The sequence below is a fragment of the Castor canadensis genome, chromosome 5, assembly GCF_047511655.1.
Source record: "Castor canadensis chromosome 5, mCasCan1.hap1v2, whole genome shotgun sequence".
In the NCBI taxonomy this organism is placed as follows: Eukaryota; Metazoa; Chordata; class Mammalia; order Rodentia; family Castoridae; genus Castor; species Castor canadensis.
Genome location: NC_133390.1, coordinates 147747330 through 147761378, shown reverse-complemented (window position 1 = coordinate 147761378; position 14049 = coordinate 147747330). Strand labels below are relative to the sequence as shown.

Here is a 14049-nt window from a genome sequence, read left to right as displayed (position 1 = left end):
GAGCACCAAGTGACAGGCATTTATAGTGAGAAAATGTTAATGTTAGGCACATTCTATCAAGGGAAGGTCTTGCGTCCTGTTCCGGTTCCAGGGAAAGCTTCCAGAAGAAGTACCATCTCATCCAGTACATAAAGAATGAATGCAGCTGGGCACCAGTGCCTCAAGCCTATAATTCTCGCTACTCAGGAGGCAGAGATCGGGAGGATTGCAGTTCAAAGCCAGCCTGGGCAAATTGTTCGCAAGACCCTATCTTGAAAAACCCTATCGCATAAAATTTGGGCTGGTGGAGTGGTTCAAGGTGAAGGACTTCAGTTCAAGCCCCAGTGCTGCAAAAAAAAAAAAAAGATGAATGTAGTTACCTGGATGAATTCTGTGTTCATTTGGGCTCAGATGTGGCTATGGGACGAAGAGGGGTTTTCAGAAGAAACTTCATGTTCTAGAGGTTGTATTTGTGAAGTTCTTACAAATTAAGAGCACCTACAATTCAAGAATAATTCTGTCAAAAGATGACGGGTGGTTCCATTTACCAGCTAATGTGGTGCCCTCTTGTGGTCACTCGCCAAGCAGAGTTTAGACTTTTCCCAGGTGCAGCAAACATTGAAACTGCAGTTCAACAATTTTAATCTACTGGGACTTTGCATAGATTCAAATGAATGTGAGACAAGTTAATGATTGTGTATCATATTATTTCAAAGCTGTATAATTCACGTTCACATCAAATATGACCAACCTCTGGAGAATTTCAGAGCAGTAGTTCATGGCCCATTTGATGGAATTGAATGCATACTCAGAGGAGTAGGAGTAGGGTGGGAAGGAGACATTGGTAAGGAATCAATACCCATTTCATCAAAGGCTTGCAAGCTATATTAAAACACAAAAGATAAGCACATTAAAACTGTAAAATGTTTGAGCAGACAAAGGCAGAAATTAGATTAAGACTGTGTAGATTATTTGTGGAACACACATCATTTCTAATTAGACTTTGATTATCAGTAAGTTGTCAGAGTGCTTGTGAGGTATTTTTGTTTGTTTTTGAAGGATCCCTTAACCATCTTGGGAGAGAAAAATACATGGCCTAACTAGGAGGAAGATTGGATAGAGGTTCAACCTAGAGTTAGAGATAATACTTGGGGGTCTGTGGTAAAATTGGTTGTAGGAATTATGGGTTAGACAAAGTTAAACCAACTTCTTCATTGGGGGACTTGTTGAGCCTAAAAGAAATAATGTGTTTTAAAGTTGTCCCAGACTCATTTCTTCACTAAAGAATCTTTGTTCTCTAAAGTCATTGCAATCTGGCTAAGGACTTAACAGTTTTCCAAAGAATGTGTATCCATCATCTGTTGCTACAGTAATGCTGTGTAACAAGCAACCACAAAACCTCAGTGTAATACAATAATAAAAGTATACATATCTTAGATGTTTGGGAAGTTCAGCTTATCTTCATCTGGGCTTGGCTGATTTCATTGACCTCTGTGTCTTGATCCCGTGTGTGTTGGGCAGGCAGCTCTGCAGATCTCACCTGGGTTTGCCTGAATGTCAAGGGTTTCAGCTGTCTGTTGGCTCATCTAGGATGGCTTTAGCTAGGAAAAGAGAGGTGACTCCTCTGCTATATGTTTCCCTCATCCTCAAGTATGCAAGTTTTATCTGCCCTGTTCTCCTGGGTATGCAGAAGAACAAGAATGGGAACAAATGAAGTTGCATAAATACTTTTAAAGCCTTGGTTATGTCGTGTTTGCTAATACCCATTGGCCAAAGATGTGCATGGCTAGTGGTAGATTGAGGGGGGCACTTAGAAGTTACAGAGCAGAGGGTGTGGCTATAGGGAATGAGAAGAAGTGGGCTGTTTCTGCAGTCAGGCAACCCTGGGCCCAACATAGGAATTGCTGGGTGAGATCACAGTCAACAGAGCAAGGAAAGAGGTGTTCCTTTTCTCTCTGCCATGGCCACAGACTGTACTTTTAATTCTGGTAAGCAGCCTCACAAATAGATGTCTGGGCTGTGTCAAGGAAGAGACAGTTATCTGATTCTACAAAGTCTTTTATTGTATTTGTATGGAGTTATTTCATTCAGGGCTAAAAGACTTGTGGATACCATATAGTTCTAGTTACATCATGTAAGAAATGAGAAAACAGAGACCCAGAGAAGGCAGTTGGCCTCTTTAATGCCAAATAGCTAGCTAGAACAAAGCTGAGTCTCACACCAGATCCTTTCTCTAGGCAGTTAGGTTTTAATGACCTCAAAGAAACTTTGTTGGTGGGTGGAAAGGATTGAAATTCAATATTTATAAGGAACAAATCACATCCTCCTGCACGGACTCTAATATAAGTAAATTTTAAAAGAGGAAGACTAGAGAGTCCTGCCTTGCTAGATGTGTTTGGAAGGACAAAGAGCAAGGATTGTTAATACATTCAGTGATTGCTGAAGATATTTGGTAATATATTTTTGTTCTCAGAGATTTTCTCTCCTCTTCCCCACCCCTAAAAATATCTGCTGCATGAGAGGGAAGAATTTGTGTTCTCGCTCCTGTTTTGTCAAACAGCAGATAAAATTGAAAAGGCAGATCTAGCCTTCTAGAACAGAACGAACATTAGATGACAGGGGTGAGGAACAATTTGTGCTAAATAAGTAAAACTTTGATAGTGAAGTTCTCCCCATTTAAGCACTATCAATGTATTGAAGCACTAACAATAAACTAGCTATTTTATGATTTAAATATATTTGGAGTTTTATATATATTATATATATGAGTTATATATTATGTAATATATGTTATATACTAAAGTAAATATATATAATTATATTATACAAATTATACAATATATATACATATATATATGTATATATAATATACTAAACAGAGAATAATGGAAATTCTCAGCCTTGCCTTTTGTGTGTGTGTATGTGTGTGTGTGTGTGTGTGTTCCTGGGGATTAAACCAAGGACATTAAACCCTGGTACATGCTAGGCAAGTGTGCTCTACCACTGAGCTACATTCCTGACCTTTTAATTTTTTTGGTCTTGTTACATGGTCTTGTTGTATAGCGCAGGCTGATCTTAAGCTCTTGATTCTCCTATCTCTGCTTTTTAAGTGATAGGATCAAGGTGTTGCTCCATCATGCTTGGCACCCTCATCCTTTTAGATATCAGGCATTGAACTGTGCACTGATACAGCACATGCCTTGTGAAGAGCCAGGTAATTGGCAGGCTTTACTCTGTTATTACTTGCCTAGGTCTGTTGGAGTTTACAGGGCTGCCTGTCATTAAACTATATTGCTTTTGACAGATCTGCCTTTTCAGTTCCTGAATTTTATTTTCAAAGTATTTTTCTATACTTCCTAGTCAGTTATCAGGTGTATTTTTGGGCTCCTCAAATAGATTTGTTCTTAGATTCATTAATGACCCTTTTCGGCTCTACTGTAAATTACAAGGAACGACACTTCCAAGGCTTCCTTGCCCTCTGGTTTCCAGGTAGGTTTGGGCAATGGAGCACTGGTGGAAACTGGAGCCCAGGTTGTCTCAACCTGTGCTCTACTTTCTTAAGTATCTCCAGGAAAAGCTTTGTCTTTTCCCTACTCTCTGTCCTTACCTCCCCCAGCATACATGTTCTAGCCTATCAGGTGGCCCCAGCTTCTGGGCTCTGAAAGCACCACATCCTGTCATCCTCCCCCCATTGGGCAAAGGAGCAGCTCTCCATAGTTGCCAATTGATGGGCTGTCTCCCTGACTCTCTGGTCTCTCAGCCATACCATTCCTCTCTGTAACCAGACTTAGAGTGGATTAGAATAGTTTCTCTTTTTTGGTTGACTTTGACTGATGGCAGTTTACTAAGTTTCCCTCCCCTTCCTTCTTTCCTTCCTTCCGTCCTTCTTCTCTCCCATTCTCCCTCCCATTCCCCTTCTCCCTCTGTTCTTCCCTCTCTCCACTTTCTTTTCTTCCTGGGGATTGAACCCAGGGCTTTCTGCTAGGTAAGCACTGTACCCCTCAGCAACACCCCCAGCCCCAAGGTTGCCTTTTCTTGCAACTCTTTCTTCCCTTTTGAATTTGCTTCTTGCAGTCAATTATGGGGACATCATCTAAAGTACCTAGTTTATATTGTTTGTCAAAAAAGATGGAAATGTTATCAAGTACTAGAGCAGGGGACAGGTTTAGAGTGTGGACTCTGGAGTCAGAATGTTTGGGTTCCAGTCCTAGTCACACTACCCATGGGTTGTGTGGCTCAGTGTAAGTTTCTTAACTGTCCCGGGGCTTAACTTTTTCATCTAAAAAAATGAAAGTAATTCTAGTACATGTGCTGTCTCAATTTGGGTTTCCCGGGGAGCAGACTCAAATGAGGGATTAGGGCACAGAAGTTTATTGTGGAAGACTATTGAGATCAGTGCCTGTGGCAGGCAAAGGGTAGATTCAAGACTGAGCACAGGGAGAAGCTGGGCTGAGATGTAATCTTTTTTTTTTTCTTGCTTATTTTTGTGGTACTGGAGATTGAACTCATGGCCTTGTGCTTGCTAAGCAGGTACTCTACTTTTTGAGCCACTCCCACAGTCCTTTTGCTTTTAGTTTGTTTTTCAGATAAGTTCTCATACTAACTTTGCCTAAGCTGGCCTCAGATTGTGATCCACCCAACTCTGCCACCTGAGTAGCTGGAATTATAGGTGTACACTACTATACCCAGGCCTTGGTCAATTCTGCCAGGGACCTTTGAAGCATGTTTGACTTTTATTCAGTAATATTGACTATGGGAGGCACTAAACTTTGAGAAGCAGCTCTCCGTTTCTCAGTGTACATAGCTTGCATCACACTCTACACCTTTCTCGGTGTATATCGCTTGCATCACTCACAAGAGTAAGGAAATCAGTTCTTCAGTCCTGAAGTGGGGTCTGAACATTGCCTAACAGTGGTACAACATGTCTCCAAGTCTGTGAAAGATAAATAGTTAATCTGCAATAAGTGCATCAGTTGGTGTGTAGCTCTTGGTGAAAGTTCAACAGCATAAGTTATTATTCATAAATACATTATAAAAGATGTCTAGTTATTCTGAGCATTTTTACTGACTTCCTCTCCATAATCCTGTTCCAGAGAGTTGAGAAAAAGCAGAGTAAGTGGACTGTGGATAAATAGGGTTTTCTATAACTGCCACACAGTAATTGCAATCCACATTTGTACTTTTATATTACTGCTAATCTGGGGACTTTTAAGTGTGGTTACCCACAGGGTTTTAGATCTTTAATCTGTATGGTACTGAAGGCATTTAGTATCGAATCTGATACAGATTCATACGGTCCTCCCCCCCTGTTTTGAACTCTTATTATGTAACCATGATGCTAATATGCAGTGTCTTCATTATTTCTCAAGATGACTCTGGAAGGGACTGAGATTCTCATTTTATGATGAGGTCGGAGGTCAGTCAGGTTAAATGACCTGCCTCAGGGGAGTAGCTGAGAAGTGACAGAGAAGGGTTGACAGCCTTCCCACAAGCCTGTGCTTTTTAACCATCCATTTGAAACATTTAAAGGCAGTAGGGGAAACCTTCTCCTCTGAAAATAACTCTAGCAAAGTGTAGGTGTTGTTTTGGTAGAAACAGTTCAGCTGTTGCCATAAAAATCTTCCCCCAAATGGCTTTGTGAGAGCAAAGCTGTGCAGACTCTGCTTGTGTTTTCGAAAGGAGCCGTATGGCTCAGCTACAACACAAATGATTTGTTTTCCTGGCCTTGTTGGCAAAATGGTTTAATTTTTGGATTTCCCTGAAGAATAAAAATATAAATGCATATATTTCTTTATAATTAGATGTTTAAAAAGGAGCCATGAGGAAAAAGTCAAAATGGAAAGTCCAGGTAGGCTTTCATTCAGTGAGTGATACAGTAAGGGGAAGGAGGAACAGGGATAGAATTCACTCTGAATTCTATCTAGCTCTCCACTTTTCCTCAGGAATGAGTATTATAATCAGCCAAAGCCCTTCAAGCAAGGAGGGTGTTTGAATAAGTAGGTGTTCATCATTGGTTTTGTAGAATGGAGCAAAGTCAGTCACTATTGCTTTGTATCTAAATACAGTGATACCTCCTTTTCTGTAAGAAAATTATTTTTTTCAAATTGGGCAGTGATACTAATGAGAAGACTAGAGAATTGTCAGGTCAAGAATTGATTCCTAAAAGTGTATTCTGAGGAGCTGTATTTCCTTGAAGAATTAGGATTAGTTTGGACCATTCATAACAGAAAAATTGAAAACAGCAGCGACTTAAAAGGACATTCATGGTAAAGAAAGTGGAGAGTGATCTTTTTTTGGTTCATAAGTGTGATTGGGTGTTCATACCTTCGTGTGACATGTGCCTCCCACAAACCTTGTTACGATGTCCATCTGAGGTGGAAAAAAAAAAAGTGTTAGTTCACAGTGTGGTTCCTGTCTTTCTGTCTCCATCCAAATCATGTGGCTTCCTTTTTCCATTGGTCACTTGGCCCAGTTCTTCAGGCCATCATGTCCACTCCAGATGTATAGCAGGAAGGAATTAGAATGGAGAAAGAAGCCATCTGGGTTGAGGCAAGTCTTGTAGTTTCTGCAGTCTTCCTAGAAGTTTTATGTAACCCTTCTGTTTTTCATTTCATTGGCTGGTATTTGGTCAGATAATGATACCTAGCTTCAAGAGAGCCTGGAGATGTAATCTTTAATTGGGCACACTGCTTGAAGGAAACTGAAGTTCTCTTACTGATGATGAATAGAGTGGATGTTGAATGATAACTGGCAATTTCTGCTACATTGTAGATTGTAATACTAGTGCTACAACCAAAGATTTAGAAGTGCTGGTGTGACCATTTAAAGGTGAATTTTGTATGCTGATTATCCTCAGTCTTCAGAGGGTAGATGTACATGATGAACATACAGAACTTCTCGCCTCCTTTACTGGAGGAAATGATTTCTGAGAGGCACACTTTATTCATGTCTTTCAATGAATATTGATACACTAACATGTTTCTTGCTCCATGTCAGATCTTAGCAGAGCCTACGAGTGAGCAGCATTTCCTACATCTATTTGACCCTGTCCCTCTTCCCCTTCCCTAAGTTAAGCTTATTAACACTTTAAGAAAGTAGTCTCTTTTTTTTTTTCCTTTTATTATTCATATGTGTATACAAGGCTTGGGTCATTTCTCCCCCCTGCCCCCACCCCCTTCCTTACCACCCACTCCGCCCCCTCCCTCTCCCCCACCCCCTCAATACCCAGCAGAAACTATTTTGCCCTTATCTCTAATTTTGTTGAATAGAGAGTATAAGCAATAATAGGAAGGAACAAGGGTTTTTGCTGGTTGAGATAAGGATAGCTATACAGGGCATTGACTCACATTGATTTCCTGTGCGTATGTGTTACCTTCTAGGTTAATTCTTTTTGATCTAACCTTTTCTCTAGTTCCTGGTCCCCTTTTCCTATTGGCCTCAGTTGCTTTAAGGTATCTGCCTTAGTTTCTCTGCATTAAGGGCAACAAATGCTAGCTAATTTTTTAGGTATCTTATCTATCCTCACCCCTCCCTTGTGTGCTCTCGCTTTTATCATGTGCTCAAAGTCCAATCCCATTGTTGTGTTTGCCCTTGATCTAATGTCCACATATGAGTGAGTACATACGATTTTTTGGTCTTTTGGGCCAGGCTAACCTCACTCAGAATGATGTTCTCCAATTCCATCCATTTACCAGCAAATGATAACATTTCGTTCTTCTTCATGGCTGCATAAAATTCCATTGTGTATAGATACCACATTTTCTTAATCCACTCGTCAGTGGTGGGGCATCTTGGCTATTTCCATAACTTGGCTATTGTGAATAGTGCCGCAATAAACATGGGTGTGCAGGTGCCTCTGGAGTAACCTGTGTCACAGTTTTTTGGGTATATCCCCAAGAGTGGTATTACTGGATCAAATGGTAGATCGATGTCTAGCTTTTTAAGTAGCCTCCAAATTTTTTTCCAGAGTGGTTGTACTAGTTTACATTCCCACCAACAGTGTAAGAGGGTTCCTTTTTCCCCGCATCCTCGCCAATACCTGTTGGTGGTGGTGTTGCTGATGATGGCTATTCTAACAGGGGTGAGGTGGAATCTTAGTGTGGTTTTAATTTGCATTTCCTTTATTGCTAGAGATGGTGAGCATTTTTTCATGTGTTTTTTGGCCATTTGAATTTCTTCTTTTGAGAAAGTTCTGTTTAGTTCACTTGCCCATTTCTTTATTGGTTCATTAGTTTTGGGAGAATTTAGTTTTTTAAGTTCCCTATATATTCTGGTTATCAGTCCTTTGTCTGATGTATAATTGGCAAATATTTTCTCCCACTCTGTGGGTGTTCTCTTCAGTTTAGAGACCATTTCTTTTGATGAACAGAAGCTTTTTAGCTTTATGAGGTCCCATTTATCTATGGTATCTCTTAGTTGCTGTGCTGCTGGGGTTTCATTGAGAAAGTTCTTACCTATACCTACTAACTCCAGAGTATTTCCTACTCTTTCCTGTATCAACTTTAGAGTTTGTGGTCTGATATTAAGATCCTTGATCCATTTTGAGTTAATCTTGGTATAGGGTGATATACATGGATCTAGTTTCAGTTTTTTGCAGACTGCTAACCAGTTTTCCCAGCAGTTTTTGTTGAAGAGGCTGCTATTTCTCCATCGTATATTTTTAGCTCCTTTGTCAAAGACAAGTTGGTTATAGTTGTGTGGCTTCATATCTGGGTCCTCTATTCTGTTCCACTGGCCTTCATGTCTGTTTTTGTGCCAGTACCATGCTGTTTTTATTGTTATTGCTTTGTAATATAGTTTGAAGTCAGGTATTGTGATACCTCCTGCATTGTTCTTTTGACTGAGTATTGCCTTGACTATTCGTGGCCTCTTGTGTTTCCATATAAATTTAACAGTAGATTTTTCAATCTCTTTAATGAATGTCATTGGAATTTTGGTGGGAATTGCATTAAACATGTAGATTACTTTTGGGAGTATCAACATTTTTACTATGTTGATTCTACCAATCCATGAGCATGGGAGATCTCTCCACTTTCTATAGTCTTCCTCAGTCTCTTTCTTCAGAAGTGTATAGTTTTCCTTGTAGAGGTCTTTCACGTCTTTTGTTAGGTTTACACCTAGGTATTTGATTTTTTTTGAGGCTATTGTAAATGGAATTGTTTTCATACATTCTTTTTCCGTTTGCTCATTGTTAGTGTATAGAAATGCTAATGATTTTTCTATGTTCATTTTATATCCTGCTACCTTGCTATAGCTATTGATGATGTCTAGAAGCTTCTGAGTAGAGGAGTTTTTTGGGTCTTTAAGGTATAGGATCATGTCATCTGCGAATAGGGATATTTTAACAGTTTAAGAAAGTAGTCTCTTAAGAGCTTAATGTTTGAGTGGTAACCTGGAGGAGCTCCAGTAGGGACTGAGATAGAAAATGTCTATATTAGTTATCTATTGTTGTGTAAAAAACTATAAGCTTTTATTGTTGCTCACAAATGGATGGGTGGGCTGGGTATCCTTGGTTTGGGTCATTCTGACCATATCTATGGTCAACTGTGGGATTGGAAGGTGGCTCTACTGATATTGGCTTGGAGTGCTCACTTGCTTGGATGTAGCTGGGTGCTATCTTGTCTAGGATGATACCTGGACCTTGGAATTTTATTCATGTGGTTTCTTATCTTTTTGTAGGGTAACCTGGGCTTTTCATGGTGATTATATGGTCTGAGAGAAAGAGAGGAAGTGCTTGAGACTCCATGAGGCCAAGGCTCAGTATTAACACAGCCTAACTTCTGCTGGGGATTTAGGTTGGGGCTACAACCTTGGTAAGACTTAAAAAACTAATATTGATGATGTCTTGAGTAAGGAGAGTGTTTTGAGCTAGTCAGTAGCAAATATCATAAATGGAGACTCCCTGTTCATAGGCTGATTTCTAATTTGCTTGGTTTATACATAGTATGCAGTGTCAGAATAAGTTTATCAACAGTTTCAGCAAATATGGTAGACATTACCTTTTTCTGGACATTTTCCGTTATCTTTCCGGGGTACTTTTGTTATACATCTCTGCTTTGTTTTAGGCAGTACAGAGGTACAGAACTAATGCTATGTCTTGATTGTTAATCTTTGTAATGTTGGGGATAGGACCACTCTCAGAATGTGCAGTCTACTCATCCATAAAATGGGCACATGGCAATACCCATCTCAATGTATTCAAGGAGTCTTTTAAGGACACATGGTTGTTACTCAGAATATCTAATATTGGCATGACATTAGTCAGGTGCTGAGTATGGTTCTCAACAGCTCTACCAGATTTGTAGATACTGTTAACAGTCCATTCTTAGATAATGGCACAGAAAGGTTAAGTAATGTACAAATGTTACACAAACCTGAAGGTTGCCCTCAGGCAACTGGCACTGCTGTCCCATCTCATACCCCTGTTGAAGAACTGCCTCTGTGAGTATATGTGGTCATGTGAAGCATGAGAGAAGTAAGTCTAATTCTGACAGAATTGAGAAGAGTGGGAACAATGGCTTAGACTTTAGAAATTAACTTTAGACTCTTAGTACATAGCCTGCCGTGGCAATTTGCAGAGCTATTTCTTTCAGGTACATTTGACATTCAAAAGCAATCAGATAGTATTATCTGTTCTTTGAAGGATTACTGGGCTCTGGGCATCTTGAAGGTTACATTTGCAATCAGCATTAATTTCATTGTTAACCATTTTCCTTCATGTTCACTTCAGGGTTGATTTCTTTCTTTTTTTCTGGGGAAAAGAAATGTCTAGTTTGGTTCTAGTGGAGCTGATAATGAATGAGACTAGATGGATCCACTCAAGTTTGTTGTGCAGTGAGTTGTATTAACCCACAGAGAGTAGGCGTGCAGTTGGCTGAACATTGAGGGTAACTAGTTTATGTCACCACCCAAGGTTGCCCTTCTGTTCTTCCTTATTTTGGTCCAAATGCTCATTAAATGGAGTGGAGTGCAGAAGGCACACAACATTAATCTGAAGTGATTTTTCTCATTTCGCTTTATGATTCATTCAAGATGGCCATATTAAGAAACATGAACAAGTGGCGGAATTTCCCTGGTAGCTAAGGACAGAGAAAAACCATAAGAAAAAGATTTTTTAAACAGGGGTCCATTTGCCTTTTATATTCAAACATATTCTTAAAAAGTCATGTAAAGTGGCTATAGTTTAAATGAAAAGTCATTTACTGTGGTAACATTCAAGAAAACAGCAATTCTTGGGTTGCTGCATGAATAAAGCAGAATGTTAAAACACAGGCCTGATTGTAAACACATTTTGGTTAGTGTCTCTGTTAGTAAGCTTTTCATTGCTGTGACAAAATACTTGAGAAAAATCAACCTAAGGGAGGAAATGTCTATTTTATTTCATGTTTCAGAAGTTTGAGTCCAGGGTAAGCTGGCTCTGTTGCTTTGGACCTTAGGGTAGGGAGAATATCATTGTGGCAGGAGCATGTAGTGGAAGAGGCTGTTCATTTCATGATGGCCAGGAAGAAAGAGAGAGAGACTGAGAAATGGTTAGGGGACAAGATATGCCCTTCAATGGCATGCTCCTAGTGACTATTCCCTCCAAGTAGTCCTCACTGCCTAATATCCCATTGATTAAATTAGTACCTTATAAACCAATCACCTATCAGTAGCACCACCAGCTGGGGAACAAGCCTTAAACATATAAACCCTTTGGGACCATTTTATATCTAAACTATAACACTGTCAAGTGGGTGAGGAATGGCAGCCAAAATCTTAATAATTAAAATATGAGCTAGGGAATTATAATGGGGAATTCAAGATAGTGTCCACGATTTATTGCTTCCTGGATGGGGCCATCATGTGGGTTTAAAACACTACTTAATTGGTTGATTTTTAATTAAAAAAGAAAAACAATTAAAAAAGGAAAAAAGTTTCCTTTTTACCTGTACAAGAGCCCACAAAGAACTCTCCTTACCCTGTGCTGTAATTCATGGCCAGAGGGTTGAGTTTGAAAATATAATTATTTTCCTATATAAACATAAAATACTATATTAGTGATAACTCATTCATGTTGAATTCTTGCTGTATGCTAGATACATAAGAGCACATTACCAGGAATAACCCACTCATCCTCACAGTAACCCTGTGTCATTATCCCCATACTACAAATGAGAAACTAAGGGAGAGACATCTTAAGTAATTGCTGAAAGTCATGTAGCAAGGAAATTGCAGAACTAGTGTTCAGATCCAGTTTGTTTCAGTCTATACCCTATCAGGGTGTTTTTGTTGTTGTTGTTGTTGTTTTTCTAATACTGGGGATTGAACTAAGGGCCTTGTACTTTCTAGGCAGGCATGCTGCTGCTTGTGCCATACCCTCAGCCCTTTTGCTTGTAGTTTATTTTTAGATGGGGTCTTGCACTAACTTTGCTGGGGCAGGCTTTGGACCATGACACTCCTACCTGTGCCTTCCAAGTAGCTGGCACTACAGGCATGAATCATTGCTTGACTTGTTTTTGAGAGAGAGTCTTCTGGCCTTGAACTGTGATCCTATATATTTTTGAATAGTGTTTCCCACATGTCAGTCATTTAGTTACCACTCACATGCTTTTTGCTATGACTATATTCCAATTCTGTCATCTTTAATGTTTCTCAGTCTTTTTGGGCACAAATATAAAAAGGAAACCTTATGCCATTAACCTTAAATGGAAAATCTTATGTCTCACAAATGGTATCTATCCCTTAAAAATTTAAAAGTGAAAACCAAGTGGTGTTATTCAGTCTAAGTAGATGCTACTGCCTGCCAAAATCCCTGAGAGAGAGAGAGAGAGAGAGAGAGAGAGAGAGAGAATGTGTGAGAGGGGCTTTTGAGATTGTTTGATGTAATCAGCTCAGAGTGAGGGGTACAGCTTTCCTACTGAGGATTACTCCATGTTTCTGGTTTCTGGGTTACTCCATGTTGAATCTGTAAACCATCTAACATAACCTTGCCTTTTATGTTAGTGGCTCCCAACTAACATAAAACATAAAACACTGTACTATCTTCAGAATTATCTTATAGACTGAAGCAGAGGAATGTTTAAGTGAATCCAGGTGGTGTTCTTCAGCAAATTCAAGTAAAGGTATCATATGAATTATTAACCTTAAAGTCATCCACTACTTTATCTGGTTCCTCTGAGACTCTTTTAAGTTGCTTTGTTGAGAGGATTGCGGGTGGTGTTTATCCAACTTATTATTTAAGCAGATTGTGGCTACCCATGAATTTTAAACCAGTCTATAAAGAATGTGGTCTTAAATTGATCCTTGGCAAATACCTATTGGCTGACACATTAGAGTGTATTAATTGCTTTCAAAGACAAGTTAGATGTTGTTGGGAATAGTGTCCCTCTCTTTGTTACCAAGTTGGCATTTTCTGTATATGTGCAATATGCATGATTAAAATAGGATTATTACATATTGATCATGGCAGAAGAATAAAAGGTGACCTTTCATCTCCCACTTTAAAATCAATGGTGACATTCAGCAGGTTTTTGTGTGATGAGAAAGATCTTCCTCTTAGTTCTCAGGTCTTGGTAACAGCAAGTTGTAGACCCGATTAAGAATCATCACTGTGAACAATGAGTTAATCTGTATGTGGAAAGCTTTACTACTTATCTCATCACATAATTTCCTCACATTCTGCTTATGTTTTTTTTTCTGATGCCATTGCATTATAAGAATTTGTCAATTCATATGACTTCATATTCGTATTTTTCTATTAGTAATTCCTGTCTGTACATGAGGAGTTCAGGAAGGGAGAAATCTCAGCTTGACAAAAAAACTTAACCAACTTAAAGATGTGAATGAATTGGACTTCATTCTTGCTTAGTACTCCTATTTATATTTAAAAGATTAAATATTAAGCATTGATATTATATGTAATAGCTGCAAGTAGGTAGCAAGATATTAAATATTATTTGCATGGCCGGTGAAATTGCCACAACTGTCTGCTGTTCAGTGTGCCAGTGAACATCAGCACTGTTCTGACAGGTGTTAGGCTTGTGAAGTTGCCCATAGTTAGGGAGAAGAGGTGGTCATATTGTAAGAAGATAA

The 14049-nt window shown here is 39.2% G+C and overlaps 1 protein-coding gene and 1 pseudogene across 13 annotated transcripts in view; both read left to right on the top strand.

The window, feature by feature from the left end:
- The window catches only part of Plcb4 (phospholipase C beta 4), a 381620-nt gene that overhangs the window by 77081 nt on the left and 290490 nt on the right, over nucleotides 1-14049 (top strand). The gene's annotated exons all lie outside the window — the stretch shown is intronic.
- Nucleotides 6265-6354, top strand: LOC141423798 (small nucleolar RNA U13; annotated as a pseudogene).